This window comes from Pyxicephalus adspersus, chromosome 5 (assembly GCF_032062135.1).
Source record: "Pyxicephalus adspersus chromosome 5, UCB_Pads_2.0, whole genome shotgun sequence".
NCBI classification, from domain to species: Eukaryota; Metazoa; Chordata; class Amphibia; order Anura; family Pyxicephalidae; genus Pyxicephalus; species Pyxicephalus adspersus.
The window spans coordinates 111,840,406-111,860,870 of record NC_092862.1 but is presented as its reverse complement, the minus strand read 5'-3'; positions in this window follow the sequence as shown (position 1 = coordinate 111,860,870).

Here is a 20,465-nt window from a genome sequence, read left to right as displayed (position 1 = left end):
TTGCTCAAGGGTGGGTGCGCCCAAAAATGTATTTATTCTTGCTCCTGGAGGTGAAACTAAAAATGTTGTTTAAAATCATGTTTTGTGTTAAAATATTATTATAGTCAATTTGTCAAAGATTTTACATTATAATATTTGTATACTTTTAAAACCTGTAAAAAAAAACATATCTTTGATTTAACACTAAAGCTTTGTTTGATCACTCGGGCAACACCGAGTAATCAGCTAGTTAGTAATATATTTTACATACTGTATATTTTTTTTCTTTTTGGGTAACTCATTTCTAGTGCTCCTAAACTGCACCTACCAGCCAGTATACTGCGCCTCTAGCATAGCATTTTAGTAGCTATATATTTTTACAAGACAGAATAACAGCCTCTCATTCAAGAAATATGAATTGTAAATGGTTCATTGTCTTGTGTTATAAATTTAACATTTGATCATCTCTAAAACTGTTTGTTATGATGTTTAAAGTAGAAAAACAGATGATATAGAGAAGCTTTTACTTACCAAGTGCTGAAAAATATGGAATACATTAGTCAGTAAAATAAAGTATCAGATATTATCCTGGGAAGAAATCGCCCACACCTAATAAAAGTACTCTGATGGCACTAGCGTTTCCAGTCCAATAAGTGAGTCATGGATTCTTTTTCTAATTAGCAAGGAAGGAGAAAACTCTGAAGAATAAAAGTGTAAAGAATGATACGTCCTCTCCACATCTGTAATCCAAACCAGTGGAAACCACTTTGTTATGGTATTTTAGTGTTATTTTTGGGTGGAAATCAGTAATGGGTCAGCCTGATTCTGTATTTGATAGTAAATAGGAATTTAAATTTTAACATTACCTATGTGTACATTTTTAGTGATAAATACAGTATATAAAGCACTTGTGTCTGCACAAATATATATATTTTTTTATTTTTTATTGTAAGGTAGATTTTGCTTGTAGTAAAACCTTAGATGTACTGTCCATCACCTTGAAAAGAGTTGCAAGTAACGCCTTGTACAGTTTTAAGGGGACTGTGTGATGTGTGTCACTAGTCACAACTACTTTCTGTGAAAAAAATATATGTGTATATTTGCAGTTACAGTTTGTACTGTTCCTAAAGGACACTGATTTTTCTTTAGTGGGCCATTGACCCACTTGGTATAACAACCATTTTGTGTCTCTATTGTGGGAAAAAATGGAGGCATCAAACAAAGCTGTAAAATTATGGATTTGCATTTTTTCCTTGTTGCCCTACAAACAACAACATATAATGACCAATCCCCATCACTGTGCACCGTTACCCCCCTTTTTTATTTATTCTGGTTCATTTGGTTACTGCAGTTACTCAATAGAGACCAGGACAAACCAGTAGAAAGTTTATGCTAATACTTGGTGTCAATCTAAAACGACATTTAAAATCAATTTTTGTACCAGTTTGGCCAAACAATCCCAGATGAGATCTAAGGTAAGTTCTGATGACGCTGCTCTACTACTATTCATGCATAAAATACAAGGGGCCTTAATGTTAATCAATTATCTTTCCTGCTACATCTAGCAAGCATGTACTTAAGGAAGATGTTTGAAGAATTTTAAGCTTTGATTTCAGACCTTTGCTGTATATTCCAATTGCATTTAAGATGGCTCAGTGGCTCCCAGAGATTTCCTTTGTGCAATAGTTGCTGTCAGTGTGAAAGAAGACTTTGAGGTCCTATGTGTTTAGTATTGTCTCAATACTTTTTCCATCACCATGCAAGCTCCACTGGAAACTAAACCTCAGCAGAGACTACTAATAATATATTATTTAATAATACATTAGTCTGTGATTAATAATAGTAATAATTTGTAATAGATATCGCATATCTGTAGCAATATCTAAATATATGATTGAATATATAACCAGAATAAACAACATCATGATTCACAGAAAACACCCAAATTCATACAATTATATAGCTCTATATGTGTATATATAGTGCAGTGATAAGTCAGTATCATACCCACATGCAAATTGAGAGCAATGGGGGGGGGGGACAAGCAAGCGGCACCCTGCTGTGCTCTCCTCCATAGACATGCATAGCTGTTGCTCCTGATGAGTAGTTAATTGATCCAGCACAATGAATGACGTAAGGGGAACTTTACACATGTCATATAAGTCACACAATTGTCTTGTGATTATCTGACATGTGTGTGCAGCCTTAAAGTGTGTGGTCTAGATCCATTAAAAAGAACAGTGTACGTCACCTTTTTTGCACAAATGATGAAGAAATGTTTCCGTTCACACTTCACTGATTATTGTTTTTGGGCATTACTAATATGGTGGGTGAGCAGGGCCAAAGGATATGTGTTTATTATTTTTTCTACTATGTGTGCTTGAGGACGCCTACAACAAAGTGAAACAAGTTGCCTGGAGTGTACCATTCGTACTGGAAAAGCAGCTGCCTCTATAACCTTTCACCAAACCTTGTCTTACACCATAAAACATTTCATTCTGTACATGAAACTGCATAAACGGAATGACGTGTGCCAGCTTTCTGTACAATAAATGGACCAATTTTAAAACATAGTGCATTTCATTTTTATTGTGGCATACAATAAAATTAGAATGAAACACATCACTTGAACTAGCAGGGCAGACAGTAAATGGACCGAAAATGTTTGTGAAACCCATAGTAAATTGTCTCAAGCAGGAGTGAGGTTTCAAGCAGTTCTGGCATCTACAGTACGCCATTTGTACTTTAATTGTTCCAGCTGGTTCCTGCTCCAACAAGCAAATGATGAAAGCAGATTCAGATGTTTTAAAAGTCAAATGAGAATGCTTCAAGATCAAATAGGGTCTTTTTTTAATAAATGAGGCAGAATCCAAGTGCTGGCAACTGCGTGAATAGTGCTTTAACCGTTAGAAAGTGCTCTTTTTCCAATATTCGTATTTTTGGAATAGGCCCTGTTTATTTAGTTTCCATGGTGAGCTTAATTCAACCTCCACAATGATGACATCATTAATATGCCTTCATCTTATGGCACATAAACGCAAAGCAGGTGCTCCTGGTTACCAGAGGTTAAATATGCTGCAATCACAATAATAAGAAAGTCACTAGTCACTCCTGAATTGTAAAAGGAAAAGTTGTATTCCTATAGCTTAAACTTAAAGTGACATTGTACATTCGGCTGAATACAAGAGGGCCATTGTTTGGTAGTAATAAACGTCAAGAAAGAGTGTCATGTGTCTGTAGTGTGAAGCAGCAACAGTCTGCAGCATATTTACTATTTAAAACCGAACTCCAAGACACAGATGGAAAATAAAACTTCCCAAATTTTTATAACTCCTCCCTGTATTACCAAACAATGTTTTTTAGACTTTTATACAACTAAAAATTGTATAAAGTTTCATTGCTGATCAAAATTACTCTTAAAGTTCAACTAAAGTTCCACCTTAGAAATTTGGAATCAGGCACCTACACTCACATTTGCAAGGCTCCCTTAACCCCACAGTTCCCTACTGCTAAGGCATATCCCCCCCCCCCCCCATACCCTTTTATTCTACACATGTGTCCATTTTAAAAACTTACAAGTCAGTTTAAAGGTTCTAAGTTTGGTTATTGGTATGTACCATAATTGAAAGACTTATTGTACATGCAATTGCAAAGCTTGCACATTTTTGATTGTTATTTATGGGTTGGTATTGGTATTGCACTAGTGCTTCCCTATCCTTACTTATTTTTCTTTATCCCTTTGAAATAATGTTTAAAAAAAAAAAAAAGAAAATTGGAAACAGGCGGAGTTTTATTGCAGGCAATGTCCCGTCTGCAATAAGCTTTCTTACTTGCCTGCTCACCGATTCATGCAGATGCACAGCTCAGCGTAGTTTGCCAGGTTACCCAGTTCATCCCAACTTCCCCTGCAAGAACTGCAAGAACTTCTGCACTCATGTGCAGAAATTATGTTGTCCCTGGCTGGCAAATCAAGATGTATGAAGATCATAATCAGGAAGAGAAGAAGAAAAAAGATGGCATCAAGTTTAGTTCCACTTCAAGGAAAGCTCAGAAATGTCAATCTGGAAGACTATTTGATAAGGTAGTGGCATGAACGTCAGCAAAAACTGTGTGTGGATAAACTATTTAATGCGGAACTAAATCTGTAAAGCAAAACATATAAACAGACAAGCATCTTTATTTAAAAAATGGACCGGCCATGTCACATCTGCTATATACCAAACTTACCTGCCCTTTCACAATATTTTGTTGGATGTATGCTCAGTATGGGGGGCTGTGTAAGGGGTTAACATTAGAATGTGCTAGACTGTTCTAGATTCTGATTCTCCCTAGGTCGAGATGGTTGGTAACCTTCTGTAACAGGTGAGGGACCCGGCCATAGCAAGGTAAACAGCAATCACTGTCCTGGTGCATTTTCTTTTGAACTATAGTGACATTTGGTGCCTTTTCAGATGGTCCCATCAAACAGGATATATGTGTGGAGAACTGAAACCGGAGTGAAAACCCTTAACAGCCGATGTCTAGAAGCTAAGGAAGACAGAACATTTCTGTCCTGAGATCCTAGGGGCCTAGGTAGGCCAGGTAAATAGCAGTTAGTCCTACCTATATGTCCTCTGTAGACCACAGAATACCTTCACCTTATTTTATAGGGATAAAAAGGGTAGGGAGTGTTCCTTAGTCCACAAGAGGGGTAGCGCTTTCTGTTGTCAGCTTACACGGGAAGTTAGAGGGATCCTGGATACACATGTATTATTGTGTACTTGCAGAGGCAAAACCTGAGCAAGTGAGCAGTATGTGTACATTTTGCAGAGCTTAACTAAATATGTATTTCTGCCCAACTATATTATTTATCACTTACTTTTCAGTGATGTTTTTTGTTTTGAAACTGCTCATCATTCTCTGCAAGAGAACAGGGAACTGGATGTTTATATTCCAATTAAATATAAATTAGTATTGAATAGATTTTAAGAAACTGTAGTATTTAAATTCCCCTCACATCAGATCCTATTTCCTATAAAATGTCATATAAGACCCCTGTGGATCCTTGTCTTGGTCTAACAATATTTTAATGCAGCCCTGGATTTTTATACAATTGTATACTAGTAGATAATCTGACACCTATTATGTTTTTCTCAATTAGAATAAATGTACCAAATCTTCTACACTTCATAATATCTGCAAGGAAATGGCAGCTTGCCTTGGCTTTAGTTCACACGTAGACTGAAAAGGTAACTGCTTGTATCTGTACTTGATGACTTTGACATATTTTACATTTGCCAAACAGTAGTATTAATTAATTCAATGGAAACATGCTTGACAATTCTATTGGGGAAAAAAGGGTGAATAAAAGGGAAAAGAAGATAAAAGGGCAATTCACAATGGTGATGGAATATACAGCGACCAGGTCAACTAAAAGCTAAACTAGAATAAAGTGTCTGCCAGTGACCCCCATCTGCAAAAATTAGTTCCCTGGCTGTACTCAATCAATAGTGATGCAGTCATTGGCTAAACCAGATGGTTAGTAACAACACCTTCCTTACTTCCTCAGAACAAGCCCATTCATTTCTAATGTATGCAAAATAGGTCATATTTTCAGAAGTCCCATCCATGAAATAAGGTTATTAAAGATTCATTTGCGCATATAAGTTCTAATAAGCTCCATAGTATTTTCATTGAACAGACTCTTATGCTGTACAACTTTCAACTTGAAATGATTGTGAAGTTTCTTATTTATCCAGATCATTGTATATCTTGTTGTAAATAGTTATATCTAACTAATCTTGAGAACAAGACCAGTTGAATGTGACTAATTATTACTAGATATATTTTATCTGGAAAATACCCACCTAAATCAATGCCTAATACTGAATCACATTATTTTGTTTTTCACACGTTATATTATATCCTCCACTAAAACCTTTAGATCAGCTTTTCTCAACCAGGTTTTCGTGGAACCCTAGGGTTCCTCCAGAAGTTGCCAGGGGTTCCCTGATCTATGCTCTTTGACCTCCCATTTTATGATACCTGCATAGTTCTGGGGCCAAAACTACTTGGTAGAACCAACTGCAAGATTATAATGATGTCTTTAGTTCTCATTTTAGTTGTATTTAAGCCACAACATTAAGAAGGGTCATTCTTTCTACTGGTCACCAATTTCCAATTGACTCCCAAAAGATTGATTATAGTAGGGGTTTCCCTGAAACCTAAAAATATTTAAAGGGTTCCTCAGAGGTACAAAGTTGAGAAAGACTTCCTGAGATGAAAGTCTTACAGTACACACAGCCCTGATAAACAGGGATCTTTGGAGCCCACCAAATGCATAGCTTATGTTTTATACTGATTGTACTTTATTTGAAGCACAACAAACATTTCAGGCTGGTCATGCATGGTGTGCAACTCCTTGATTCTCAATCAGTTTTGACATGTTTGATGCATACTTGGAGACATTGTTGTGTCTTTGAGCAGAATATCCACAGGATAATAAAACAATCAAGCCTACACTGCATGCAACACCTTAACTAAAAGCACTTATAAGTAATTCATTAACTAGTCATATTGATTCCTCCTCACACCACTCATTAAGCATAAATATTGTAGAGCCCCCTCCCCGGTCTCACCACCCATGCTTTTCTACATATCCTTTAAACACAAACTCCAGGCAAACTAACTACTGTTTTACCTGCCATGGACTGAATTTGTCTCCATCTATTCTAAATGTAAAAAAGCTTTGCAAATAAGCACAACCCTTACTTGATCCTCGCCTAGTCTGACCTGTACAGACCCTGCAGGAAGCTAATACCAGGCCACAATTGTCTAATATTGTATCTAAATTTCAGCTTTAATGGAATAAACAAAAAAAAGGTCTTGCGAGGTGAGGTCAATCTAGGCTGTTATTATATTTTACAGGGAAAAAATTGGTGCATATAAGTAGTAACACAGGAGATAAAGTACAAAGAGTGCTATTAAAAATGTGTAAATGTACCCAAATGAAATAACTTTAATTATGTTCCACGCTTCCAAATGTAAATTATCCAGTTATTTAGGTAAAAAATTGTCTATGCACATGGAAACTTGGCAGAACAGTGAAGTGTAATGATAAATGGTATAATAATATGAATAAATGGACTTTCTATTGAACATTAGGATCACTGGAAGTTCAGCAAGTTCTTTTGGCAGAATAATTCACAAAAAACTGTGTCACTAAAGTATTTCGCTGGAACTACAAGCCAGAATTCAAGTTGATCAGACTGCATATGGAACTAAATATTAGAACTATTTAACCTTCATTTGTTTTGAACATGCATGACAAGTTTTACCAGAATTTTCAGAATATTTTACTGCAAGCCAAGAAACCAGAAACCAAGCAGTGGTGCATTGACGTTATCCTCCCCAACAGAGTGCATTAACTGTTTGGTTGTTTTATAGAGGTCTATATATATCAATTATATCAGAGGAACATTGCAGGAGGAAAAGGAGCAGAATGGTTTGCTTAGTGGCTAGCACTCTTACCATTGTAGTGCTAGATCACAGGTTTGAATCTCAGCCAGAGCTAGGTCACAGGTTTGAATCTCAGCCACAATGTTATCTGCAGGGAGTTTATGTGTTCTCCCTGTGTTTGTGTGGGTTTCCTCCGGGCTTCTGGTTTCCTCCCACATAAAAAAAAAAAAAAAACATTCAGTTAAGTTAATTGGCTTACCCTCAAAAAATTGGCGTTAAACTGTGTTATTGACACAAATATGGGAGCAACATTAGACTGTAAGCCATTTGAAGGACTGTTAGTGATACCACAATGGACATTGTAAAGTCCTCTGTAATAAATTGGAGCTACTCAAATACATGGAAAAATTTAAAGGAGGACACAGGTTTGGTTCCAAAAGAAGCATGGTCCCTTCAAATAAGGGAAAGCATGGGACTATGGTGGAGGACCTGGCATCGGAGAGCCCCTTTTTTGAGACATGGTCTAAAAAGAAAATATAAAAATGAATTGTTTAGCACCTTCTCTGTCTGCTGTTCTGCCCTTGTACCCTGTGCATATGCTGCTACAACTGGGAGTGCCTGGAAACTCTTCCTGCACCAGTGTGAGAAAGTCAGGATCTGGATATGGGCTGTATGATACTGATATAATATGTAGCTGCATGTATGCAAATGTGAATTAGGAGTGGGGGACATACAATTTAGGAGGTGGAATGTGTATTTGAGTAGTTGGGAATATGTATTTGGTGAGGATTGTGTGGCTGAGGAAAGGAATTGGGTGCCTGGAAAAAAGGGGGGCTATGTTGCTCTTTGAAGATATACGTGGCTGGCTTTGCCAAGATATTATATTTAATTTAATTCAAACATGCCCTCACAAATAGACAAGGTACCCCAGGTGGTGAGTTCATGGGTGAGGTCAAAGGGAAGACGGGGTGCAATTACGTATTTGTATGATTCAACTCAAATGCAGCTGCCAAAAGGACAGTCATTTCATAGTTTTTTTCAGTCAACAAAGATGTTAGGAGTAGTAAAACACATTATTTCTTTTTTCCACTTTGTTACCAACTTTTGTTTTTGCTATCCCAAATCCAAAAATAATTTTAGATGTTCCCAAAAAAAATCTGAGCTGTGTTATGTAATAATGACTGGCCTTGTTATTTTCCCCAATGTTTTGTGTTTCATTTTTTTCAAGTTATTACAAAAGCACATGGGTTTAATCTGACTTCTGTAAACTAAAATCTGCTTGCCATTTGCACTATTTTCTACTATCCATTAATAAGTCTAAATGTGTGCGAGTGTATATTAATTTTTATGGGAATGTTTAGGAGGCATAATATTAAGTATATGACATTTTTATTAGGTATTGCTCATTTTACCCAATTAGGAATCCTAAATGAAATTGAGAAAATATACTCTAATGTAAGGTTAAGTGTGCTATGTATCAGTATTAAACAGCTTCTAGCCTAAGCAAAAGGTTGTTTGGTCAGCAGTAAAAAAATGCAGCAACCAAGTCTAATTTTACAAATTAATCTAAATTCACAAGGCTTCAAAGCTGAACCAAAGTCCACTGAGTCTGGTCGGCCTTGTATGCACTGCAAATTTGCAATTTTGCAGGGTTGCAGTCACTGTTCTATTCTCTTACTCTTTTGCAACTCTCTTCAAAAATAAATAAAACATTTTGGTTGGAGATATACTTTAACATGTTGGTGACAACAGGGATGGGTTCTGTATAAAAGGGCATCACCACTCACATATCTTCTAAATTTTTGGGTAACTGTTTAGCTCACAATGACACATCCCTGCTATGCTCCTATTTTATAAAGTATAAAAAACAGTATCCAACAAATGATTGATTAAAACAACAAGCACTTTTTTACAACTACATATTCTTTCTATCTATCTTTGAAATAGTGAGATAATTAAGAGGCTGGATGACATGTTTAGTACAAAATAACACCTATTAATAGATGAATAATAACATTTTTAAGAGGTATAAATAATCTTCTATAAAGGGAAACAATGGAGGAGGACAGAGGGACTGGGATCCGAAAGTGAGACAATCCATCCAAATCAGGGCCAGTTAGGAGTCTTGCACTCACATGTGCCCAGGGCAGCACGATTTACAATTTCAGTCTGATTCTTTGTGTAACAAACCTCACATTAAAAAAATAACAATAAAAATAGTAAAATGGCTTTTAGAGGTCATTTCTGAGTAATACATTTCATTTTTGTGATTAGATCTGGTGTACTTCCAGTGTTCTCCCTCTGGATTTATCTTATAATACATATTTTTCCTTCAGGAAGAGTTAGGAACAGCACTTTTACTGGCGGCACATCTAGCTGCCTAATTCAGTCCAAGTTCACCCTTCCCAGGCCAAAGGATCCATAGCACATTGATCCACAGTTTCATAAATGAGAAGTTTTAGAAATATTACTGACAGGTTGCCATCGATTACTGGCATTCCAGAAGGGAAAATATGGGCTTTTGTGCACAGATAACTTTGTACTTTCCTTACACTTATTGCTATTGCATTTAATGTGTACTGCTTTTACAAAGAGATTACCTTACCTGCCAACTTCACTCATTTTACAGTGTTGTGAAACTATGATTCTGCTTTTCAGTTTATTTTCCAGTTTGCTGTAGTATTGGCTGGATCTATACACTGTGAAATGTGCATTTAAAGGAAACTCTTGCTTTATTTTTGTTTCTAAAAGATTTCAGTCACTGGCAAACTTACTGCCCATTTAGAAATATTTATACCTAATATTTTGTGCCATAATGCCATAATGCTCTACTTCTTTACCCAATGGAGATGTAAAGTAAGTGAGAATTCAGTTTCTTTTACCATGTGGTCTTCTTCCTATTCTCCTATCCTTTTCTTTGTTCATATTTTTACTTATGTTCATTGTAACTTTCTGTATAAAACTCTTATCTAATTAAAAAAAAAATTACACAAAAAAGATACTTCAATAGAGAAGAGCAAGGTGCACAGGTGGTAAAAAAATCATCAATTGTGTCATATTGATCTATTTATAAAGCAGTGGATTTGAAGTTCACTGAAACATTACCTGGTGGAGGATGTCCAAGGTCTATGTGTTTCAATGTCAGTTACCTATTCCCAGGGGACAAGGAGTGTTTAGTAAACAAAAAAGGTTTATGAGAAAACCTGCCACTACTTAATTTGGAAATGAAAACATATCTCTAAATGAAAGTAGACATAGATATAGAATAATAATAGTAAAATAATAACACTGGTCAACAAAAATTTTCTTGCCAAACAGATAAACCTCCCTACCGGTAACCCCGAGTGTGACTCGGGGTAGAAAAAAAGTTACTGAAAGCGGTAACCCCGAGTCACACTCAGGGTAGGTAAACCTATGGGAAGTAATAGTAAATACAGCCTTACCTGATTCGCCGGCGACCCGCGTCATTCATCGCTGCAATCTCTGTCCTCTTTCTTCTTGCTCCGGCCGACTTCTGTACCTGATGAGTCACCGGGGAGTTCCCGGTGACGCCAGTGCGTGTGTACGTTGCCGGCGGGGCGGGAAATTCAAAATCCATTTGTATTGCATTCAATACAAAATAACTGTATTGAATGCAATACATTAGATTTATATGTGTAAAAGCAGTACATTGTTTTCAAGAACATTTATTTTACAGTATATATATTAGTATAAGTATAATATGTAATTTTTTTTTTTAATTAAATTTTTTAAAATATATAGATTTTTTAATTTATTCAGTTTTTTATTTTTACATGATTTTGTGTTTCAAACTTCATTGTACTCATTCTATTATATTATACTGTAAAATACATTTTCATGAAAAACAATGTACCGCTTAGACATATAAAACCGGAAAGAAATGAACCGCTAAGGAGGTTAAAGTCATTTTAGGTTGTGACAATCACGTTGAAGGCTCCAGCAGTAGTCTTCTATCATGTGTCTCTCCCATCTGCCCTGATACCTTTCTTCCATCACCTTTATATCTTGATGGAAATTCTCCCCTTGTTCCTCACTGAAATCGCCAAGGTTTTCTGCAAATTTTTGCAAATGGCTATGGAGATAGTGTACCTTAATGCTCATAGTAACACCCACATTTTTAAAGTTAAGAGCAAAGTTTGTACCAGTTCTTCATAATTTTGTGTTTTATGGTTACCCAAGAAGTTCTTGATAACCATGACATAGCTGTGCCAGGCAGAAGCTTCAGTATCAGCCATGTAACTCATGAAATTTGAATCATTTATCAGTTTCCGAATCTGGGGTCCATCAAAGATTCTTGTTTTTAATTTTTCAGTACTCAATACAGGAAAGAATCTACTAATGTAATTGAAGCAATCACCGTCCTTGTTCAGAGCTCTAACAAACTGCTTCATTATTCCCAACTTTGGGCCGGATTTATTAAAGCTCTCCTAGGCTGGAGAGGATACACTTTCACCAGTGAAGCTGGGTGATCCAGCAAACCTAGAATGGATTTCTTCAAAGTCATTTTCTATTTGCTAGCAAATATTTTGAATCCTGGACCAGATCTATTCCAAGTTTGTAAGAAAACAAAATTCAAATTTCGAGTGGAACTGTTTATGAAAAGCCGCCAGTCTTCTGCTCGGTATTCTGGTACTCCCATATGGGCTAGTAGTCCAGGGATGTTACAACAGTACACGGAGTCTCCATCTTCACTGAAATATGGTAGGAGTGTCACCTCTCTTGTTCTATAAAACGTTATTTTAACTTCCGGTCTCAGACAGTTCTTTTCTTTTAGTCTGGATGCTAAAAGTTCAGATGCTTGTTTTGACAGACTTAGGTCACATATTAAATCATTGAGCTCTTCTTGGGAGAACTGCTGGTTTGATGAAACACTTCCTCCATATTCACTTCCACTGCTAACTCCTGGATTACACTCCAATCCCTGTATACCCTCCATGTCGGATACAGGAATACCAGGGAGTGTCACTGACGTAGACACTCTACACAAGTTTTGCATACCATATGGGGAGCCCAATACTTATCATAGTCCCCCAGTTTAATACCAAAATATACAAGATACGCTTGTTTTACAAATTCTGTAACGTTTCTTTTCTTTTTTGCTGGGAATATTCACCTCAAATGTATGTTTTAAACAACATATAAAGAACTCATATTTATGTAAAAAATGAAAATGTATAAATAAAAAGAAGGCAAATGAAAGTTTCATGAAAATAATGCTACATTTAATATATAAAATGCAAAACATGGGTGTTAATAGAGATTGATATTATTATGCTGTGTTAACATTTGTTGTTAGTAAAATCATCTATTCCAATTCCTGTATCAATGTGAGGGTTTAGTTCCTCACATTTTTATGCAATCTTTTTGTTCAACCCACTCAATTAAAACTGAAAGTCTGCAGTTCAACTGCATCTGAGATGTTTAATTTAAAATTAACTGTATATATATATATATATATATATATATATATATAGTATTGAAATGACTAGAGAAAACGTAGAGCACGTTCTCACATGAGCTGGTTCAAACCAACATGGTAGATTGCTACAGAATTAACTTAATGTGTTTTCTACATACACAAGTGTTTTGGAGAAGGAATGAAATCCAGGCACTGAAGACAAAACAAGCATTAGGAAAACAATAGGAGAAGTTACTTATCAGTGTGTTTATGTCATCAGGTCATCAGTTCCCAGGCCAAGTCAAGTTTCCTTTTTAACTTTATGATTGTGATGAATATTGGTAAATTCCTATTTTGGATAGTACAGCTGTCACCACCTTTCTGAATTTGGCAAAAACCATCCACCAAACCAGCTAACAAGGGCCATATGGGCAGTATGGCACTGGTCAAAAAAACTTTAAAACATGACCTTAACTATTCTTTCAGGCGTTTCTTTACAGTAAGCAAAATGTATATTTCCCCTTGGAAACTTAACAAAATAAAATATTTAATAAACTAATCAAGTTAGGCTCATGTTTTTTTTTCTACATACATTCCCTTCTCATACATACTGCATAATCTTAGCATACTACACCTTATACCTAATATTTTAGGCATGCGCAGGAATTCAGTAAGAGATGGCAAAGGTTTATAAGGCTCTTAACAAGCTGCTAACATTTTGTAAACGCCATCATCAATATACAAGCCATGTTTCCCTAACGTTTCCTGAATTACCATTCCCCTGCACCCAGAACCAGCGACTTAAAGGGACTTCTATATCAGTCCTGGTCCAGCTACAGAAGGTAGGCAACAATTGTATGAATTGGTAAGGGCAGGTGGGGGGAATGTGGTTTTGTTTTTCCTCAGTGAGATTTTATAATAAACCAAATATAATGCATTATACTTGTCTTTTAGAAATAAGCAGCAGTGTTTATATATGCCCCACGTCACACACCAATGAAAAGGGCAAATTCGTAAAGATTGTAAAAGATTGTATGGTTCCTTCCCTGCTATTTAATTTAATATTGTTATGTGTGTTTATCAATTTTAGAATAAAACCCAAATGTGTAATTTACTGATGTTCTTGTGCTGACCTATTAATGCATTGAATGATAACTATAGTATTAATAAAACACAGCTAAAGATATATGTTTTCAGTACCATGGACAGTGGGTATATTGACCACTGAAACGCTGCAACTGCAAAACCACTGGCTAATTAAAGTGACTCTGTTGGCAATAATTTTTTTCACATGTCATATAGAGAACATCATTTATATTTACCTCTTTGGAGGGTGATGACTTGGAGTGATGCTATTTACAAAGTTACTGCTTCTATGAGAAACGTTGCATTCAACACTGGAAATATCCTTCACTGCACACTTGTTGTGGTTCCATCTAACAGCCCCTGTGTTCTTTAATAAAGTGGCAGCTGGTAGGAGAAGCCACAGTGCAGTACAGTAGTATGGAATCCCTATTGGTCCAAAGATTGTCCTCTAGATAGGTAAGAATGAACAGTCTTCTACTATAGGAAATGTGTTAGAAAACATTTTGCCAATTTTAATGTGAAACTGTATGGAACATCTAAACCAAATAAGACGACATCTTAAACCAAATACCCAACAGATGAGCCCAGTCTGCCCTGGGAGGGTTTTTGGAACTTCCAAATCTGACAATCAGGACAATGTAAAATCAATTGATATAAAACAAACATGAGAACTATCCCATACCAACTAATTATATCTAATTATACTGTGAAGTCCCCTGATAAAGCCTAATGGCGAAACGTAGCGGGGATAAGGAGCACTTATCGATCATGTGTGGTTATTGCTTTTTTGTATACAAAAGGACAAGTTTGTATGCATTCTTTACATTATTAGCAAATCTCTGTATGTTAGGAGATACTCTATTGGCTGACAACTCTGTGCTGTGTGCCATTGCAATATAAAACACTGTTTGTTCTGTCCGAAGATGTCATTTGCAGCAGCCCCTGCATACATTTAGCCGTGCAGCCTGATGAATTTATGGCATCCCCAGCATCCATTGTTAGGCTGTACACAGCTGAAGTAGATTCTAGAAGCTGATCAGCTCCTGACTTAGCCCTAAACTGCTATTGGCTGCTGGGACTTTAAAGCCTCTCTGCTCACAGTCACCAGTTCCTGTTACAGCATTAGCTGGGCTTATCTGTGCTTGAGTGGTTTTCTGTTGCTGACCTTTGCCTGACAACCTTTGCCGCTTGACCTCAGCCTGGACCAACCTTTGCCTGTGACTCTGACTCTGCTTGTGCCTTTTCCTTTGTACCTCGTTTGGTGGACTGATCTCTTGTGTTTGACTTCGGCTTGTTCTCTGGTTCCCTGGTAATTCTGTACTGTGTATCTGTGGGCTCCTGGTCAGCTGCCGGCCCATCCCCAGACACTATTCCTTGCTCACTAAGTCCTGGGGGCAAACGAGTGCTGGGAGCTGGAACCAGTCTCTTGAGGCTGAGCGGGGGCTGCTTTAGGTGAAAGTGTTAGATTGGGGGACTGGTGTCTGGAGAATACTGGTACTGACCAGGGCCTTACACTGTATTAGTTATGAATTATTCAATGTAATTAATATTTTAAACTACAGATGTTGCTGTAAAGAGACGTTCTTCCTGTTTGTTTTCTCCTTTTTTATACATTTGTTAAACTGTTGGCTCAGCAACCTATCACTCTATGTAAAAAAAATGTTCTCTTATTTTTGAGATCTCACCCTACTAGTACCAACTGATTATATCCCTTGTATCATTTTCTAGGTAATACAATAGACAACTAGATTGTTTTCTAGGTTTTTAAAACAGAAATTAGGATAATAATCTATTTTGAAAAAGTTACTATACAGTCACTATATAGGGACATATCAGCACCCAGCACTGTCACTCCCCCATTCTCAAAAAATGTCCTACTCCACCTATTAGGTACTGCATTCAACAATCTTACCAATGCAGTGGTTGAAAAAATCAAATTTCCTTCAATTGAAGCCTCAAATCACAGATTCCCAGACATTGTTAGTGTAAAATGCCCTGATGGGGAACATCCTGGCATTCCAACACTTCTCTACATCTCTAGCTTCTCAATTCCTCTATCTATTGCAAGGATACAATATAGTAAGACAAAATTGTGCATAACATAGACCAGGGGTCAGCAAACTTTTTTGGCTATTAGGCCATTTCTGGAGCGCAAGTCCCACGCTGATGGCTCTGCCCCCACCAGGAACGCCCCTGTAGGGAAATGTCCTCTTACCCCCGGCGACAGAAGTGTTAACGCCGGCCGCAGTAAATAGTGAAGGGAGGCATGAAAAGGAGGCTCAAGAGCCGCGGGTTGCAGACCTGATGTGATTAGGCCAGATGGGGTTAGGCCGATCGACCCGGGGGGGGGCGCTAGGCCGGAACGGACTACTGGCTAGGCCGTATCGGGCCTAAAGGCCGGAGTTTGCCGAACTGACATAGACCACCGAAAATATGTATTAGCTTGTTTCACTCAACAAATTTTTCTTTACTTTTAAATTGCATATCAGTTTAAAAAGGCCATTACTCCTTAACCTGCTGCTGTTGCAGCTTCATTAGTAGTAAAAAAACTGAAGTATATCCCATTAAAGCTCAGATATATGCAATTATTAGAATTAATTATTAGGGTTCTATTATATACTTATACAACATTAACAAAAAACATCAAAATATTTAATATGAATTATTAATATGAGTAGCTGACAAATTCATTTGTTTCAGAATTTGACATTTAAGGTTTTCATTGACATCAATGTTATGGTCAGCAGCATTTCTTACTTTCTGCTATATGTGGCTTTCTGCGTTGGTAACAACCACATAACCTGTTTTTTTTACAAGTATCAAAGGGACAGGAAGTGAAGAAAAATCTCCCCAACTGGATAAAAAAAAAAAAAAAAATGTACCATATGCTTCTGTATATGTAGTATGATCTGTGTGTACTCATTCTTGATATTTATTTGTTCTTTATAGACTCACTGACCACTTCATTAGGTACACCTGTTAAGCTGCAACAACAAAGTTCATTTAGGTATGTAGACATTATCAAAACGACTTTCTGAAGATCACACTGATCTTCAGAATGTAGAAGAAAAGGGATTTAGGCAACTTTGAATGTGGCATGTTTACTGCATTTTCACGTATAACTATGTCTACTGAAAAAAACATTTGCTGCAACTAAGGTATACAGAACAGTATCTATGAACACACAACGTAGTAAACTTTGAAGAAGATGGGCTACATTAATTGGTCTGATTAGTCTTAATTTTTGCTAGGGCATTCAGAAGGTCGGGTCAGAATTTTGCATCAGCAACATGAAAGCATGGATCCATCCTGCCTTGTGTCAACAGTTCAGGCTGTTGTTGGTTATATAGCGGTGTTGTGGATATTTTCTTCTTATTAATATTATTATTATTAATAATAAACAGTAGGGGTTGCAAATTACATACAGTTACAAATAATAACACAGGGTGAGGAGAGGACCCTGCCCAGAAGAGCTACAAATTGAGCATCATTTAAATGCTACAGCCTACCTTAGTATTGTTGCTGACCATGTCCATCCCTTTATGACCAGGGATTACCCATCTTCTGATGGCTACTTCCACCATGTCACAAAGTTCAGATCATCTCAAACTTTTATCTTAAACATAACAAAAAGTTTACTATGCTCAAATAGCCTCCACAGTCACCAGCTCTCAGTCCAATAGCGCACCTTTGGGATGGGGTGTAAAAGGAGTTTCACATCATTGATGTGCATCCAATGAAACCAACTGTGTTAATGCTATCATGCCAATATGGACCAAAATCCCTGAGAAATGTTGTTAAATCTATTCCAAAATGGCAAAAGGGGGTCTAACCCAGTTCTAGATAATACACTATTCTGTTTCTACTTTATTCTTGTATTGTTAAGTTAACTTTTTTTCTTTCTAAACCAAACCTGAATACAAACAGTTCAGAAATTTCTTAGGAATCATCTAGAAAGTTTCATTGTGTCTAAGCAGTACCCTGAAGATATTACTTTTGTTTTGAACTTCTCTTGAAACGCACCAGTACACTCCTGTGCCCACAGCTTTATAGCTGTATATGTGCAGTGTGAGATCATGTGCTTCTGACTGCTATGGATTTGGAATAATATTTGCTGATCTTACTATTGTGCTGTCTCTTTGCTGGAAAGATAGAGAGAAGTCTGTACCTGAAATCATGCAGTGCAAAGAAAACCCTGTTCCTACTTTATTTATATGTGGATTTATGTTTCTTTCACCTCTCAACTGCTGCTGGATCATTGGTCATTGATCATGACCAGTCATCCGGAGGGAAGCTCTAACATTAAGGGGCCAGGCCCAATGACTCTACCAAGATGGCCATATCCATAATGAGACACAGCATAAAACAAAACTTGGTTAGTCAGTAATTTTTAAAAGATCTTCTGTAGGGAGCCTATAATGAAATGTAAGGACCAATTCTTGCACTCTTCTACAGTACAGGTCCCCTTTAAACATACCTTACTAAAAAATAGTTTTGATTTTGTCTTTCCATTGGATGCACGTATCCTTTCCATGAATCTAGAGGTATTCTAAGACATTAATGGTTCTTTCCCAGGTCCCCCGTTTAGTGACATAAAAGTGCAACATCGTAAACCCCCATTTGATCCAAGACAGGGAGCTGCTAGATTAGGTTTCAATGCAAGCCAACCTTCAGCTCAAGCATGAGATCATTGCCTAACTATTCTGACATTGTGCTTTTCTGGGTTTATTTAATATTACAGATCTATGTGTAATGATGAAGTGCAAAGTGCAGTGGTCCATGTCAAGCAATCAAATTTAAATCTAGGGCCTCAGACCAGTAAAAGGTGATGTATGATTGGCTGTGATGTGTCATTACACTTTTTGCAAAACTCTTTAAGTTTGAATCTTTAACACATTACACACACATTGGGCCTTATTTAATAAAGCTCTTCAAGACTGGAGAAGATACACCTCCATCAGTGAACCTCGGTGATCCAGTACACCTGGAATGGATCTGGTCCAGGATGGAGATTATATGCTTACAAATAGCAACTGACTTTTAAGAAATCCATTCCAGTTTTGCTGGATCACCTAGGTACACTGATGAAAGTGTATCTTCTCAAGTCTTGGAGAGCTGTAATAAATCAGGCCCATGGCATCACAGTAAAGTAGTCTATGGATAGCTACCATTGCTAGACTCCTTTTAAACTGGTATGCTGGTTGAGTGTCAATGTAATGGTTTGAGGTATGCGGTTGTGAGCTGGGGTTGGGGTAGCAAGGAATGCAAACTAGGATCAATGAGTGCACTATAAAGAGAGGCCTGGAGCAGGAGAACGTAGTGAAAGGATAGTGGAAGGCCTCCATGACTGGGAAGGGGTAGGGAGCAGGCAGTGCTAGGGTTAACTAATTTGCAGTGTGGTGGGGGGGGTGACGTAGTTGAGGGAGGGGGAATAGGAATGAAAAGTGAGGGGGAAACGGAAGGGGAGGATCATTCTTCGGCAGGACGGGGAGAGTGGAGAAAGTTTCCCGCCCATCCTCCCTAGTATTTGGGTGATGGTGGGGACTTGTTTAGGTTGAGCTTTGTGGCTGTGGTGAGGTCCTCGAAGGAAGTTGGTTTTCTGGTCTATTTCAGTGGGGATGAGAGGCTCATCTTCGGTATGGGTCTTTATGGAATTTGGTTATTGGTAGTTGATGGGTCTTGGTTAAATTGGACTGCGAGTGCTGCTGATATCGTTCCTGAGCTTGTGGTGCGGCTGGAAGCATATACATCAAAGCAGTGCAGACCCAAATAAGTTTGGGGTATAGTAGAGGGGGCATTCAAGGTCCAGTAACCAGGAGAGTGGGTTCATTGAGTCAAGTTTATAGGAAAATGTGTTATTTTTGTATTTGCATTGTTATGTGACTTTTTATTTATGTTATTTATTTGCTATTTGGTTATTTATGGTTATTTGTTTGGTTATTTATGGAAAATGTTTATCTATTTTTAATTGTTTTGAGAAAATGTTTTAATAAAAGGCCTTTCGGCCATTTAACCATCATTCGAGTGGGTTGTCATTTGAGGGGTTTTTATGGGGGGGAGGGCACTCTATGCAAGGTCTCTGCCTTGTCACAGTCATGCACTAGCATAAATAATCTCTACATATACTTTTTTATTGCAATCAGTTTAAATACCATAGTATGTGCCACTTGTAGTCCCTTTACAACAAAGTGCAGACTGGTGGAGGCCAATGCATCGCTACTGCAACAGGGCAGCAGTGCAAGGGTCATGAAGGAGAGAGCAAAGTGACAAAGGATGAGCTTATCTGTCTCCGGCTTCACCTTTCATTGTCCAGTTACAGCCCTGAATAGGTGGACAAGACCTGTAAGTGTAACTGAACCGCATCAGAAATATAACAGCCCAATTTAGGGAAGGAAGTTTTGTTTTATTCTCAGAACAGGAGAGGCAGAAATGTAAATCCTTAAGCAAGTTAAATCTATTTAGCTATTTGCCTGAAGTTTATTGTCATTACTATTATGTACACTTTTACAGCAGCAAATAATTTAACTCCCAACATAATCATTAT